This window comes from Solanum tuberosum, unplaced genomic scaffold (assembly GCF_000226075.1).
Source record: "Solanum tuberosum cultivar DM 1-3 516 R44 unplaced genomic scaffold, SolTub_3.0 scf00863, whole genome shotgun sequence".
Lineage (NCBI taxonomy): Eukaryota > Viridiplantae > Streptophyta > Magnoliopsida > Solanales > Solanaceae > Solanum > Solanum tuberosum.
Window position 1 is genome coordinate 26,730 of NW_006239871.1, and position 1,938 is coordinate 28,667.

Consider the following 1,938-nt stretch of genomic DNA (forward strand, 5'->3'; position numbering starts at 1 on the left):
CACCCAACACTAAAAGCTCACATACCTTAATAGGGATCACCCCCGACGAAAGTCCACGTTGATCTTTGACGGAAACTTGTTGATCTCCTCTTTCTCCTCTTCTTCTTCTCCTTCTTCTCTTCTTCTTCTCAAGCCCTAGATTTTTACTCTCTTAAAATGGGACAAAATGATCCAAGTATCAGCCCTATACAACAATATAATCCCATTTGTTCATCTTCCTCAATTTAGTCCAACTATGTATAATTTTACCCTTTTGAAAGTTGATTTTTGATAGAAGGTAGAATCTTTGTTTAAATTTGGATTGTTTGCAGACCAACGACACTGGAAAGAGCATTCCACAAGCTTCACAACCATAACTGGAACTACTCCGTCTTCAATTATAACTCTTTTCCCACAATGATAAAAAAAATTAGAAGTCATTTGCACTAAAAACGAGTAAGATTCATGCTAAAGAGAGAAAATAAAGCTTGATTTGAAAGAAGAGGAAAAAATGCAAAAACTCACCTTTTCCATACTTGGCCAAAAAAATTCCAGATTTTCAAATCCTTCCCAAAAAATGAAAATTTTCAAATTTCAAGCCTCTTCTTAGCTATTTCAAATTGTCGGATGTTACATTGTAGGCCTCGAAATTTACTCCTGACGCGTGCAGATTGAGTGTATATTACGTGTTTTGCCAAGTGAGATTCGTGTGTTTTTTTATTTAAGACTTGGATAGTTAAAATGCCTCTTTGTGCACTTTGAAAGTTTAAGTCAAAGTTAAAATTTCAAGCCAAGTTAAATGTCCTATTTATGAGTTATGCCAAAAAAAATAACTCATAAACATGCCCTTTAATTTGATCTCAATTTACATTTATGCCCTCTAACTTTGAGTTTGCACAAGTAAACACTTAGGGGTCGTTTGGTACAAACATTGACAATGCAGAGATTAGTAATGCAGAGATTAGTAACGCATGGATTAGTAATGCAGGGATTAGTAGTGCCGGAATTATTTTTTGTCAAGTGTTTGGTTCATTACTTTCCACTTAATCTTGTGTTTGATTTAAAACTTTACAAAAAATTGCTTTCCTATTATACCCTTATGTTATTATGAGATTGTTAATTTCATGTAATTGGGTCAAAGTAGATAACCGCCGGACAATATTATTTTTTTGTAGGATTTTCTATTCCATTTACCAAGTTAAGTCAAATATATATATAAATTATTATTAATTTTAAGGTGTGATGTACCACTTTTAAGGAGATCATTAATGGCACGGTGTATTTCTAATTTTTTGTTGGTCAAGTATATCTTAAACTTAACATAGATTTAAGACTACTTAAATTGTTCAATACCTAAAGCTTGTTTTGAAAAAAAAATTAAAAAAAAAATAGTTCAAGTGGTTAATCATTAAACTATCTTGAATAAAAAAAGTCAAGAAAAATGGAGATTTTTTTTTTAGTGAAATCATTAAATTACACAATACGAATTTGGAGGATTAAAAAAGAACATTTATAACCATTTCAATTTAAATAAAAAGGAAATTAAATTACAAAAGAAATTTAGGAAAAGGAATAAGGGGATAGTTTAGTCATTTAGGGATCTTATCCGAGGTTTGTTAAACCTTGGATTAGTTATCCCTCCATTTTCTAGGGATAAGATAAGACCACATATGGGGGATACGAAATTCATGGATTAAATTAAATAAAGTAATCAAACAATGTATTAGATGGACTAAATTTTAATCCATGGATTATTTTATCTAATACCGCCTACCAAACGGGTCCTTAAACTTTTATAAACTAGAACAAATAGACACATGAGTCCTACGTGATGTAATACACATAGGACTAAAATTGTCATGTAGGACGCATGTGTCTATTTGTTCAACTTTACACAAGTTCAAGTGTATACTTGTGCACACCCTAAGTTGGAGGACATAAATATAAAATGAGGTCAAG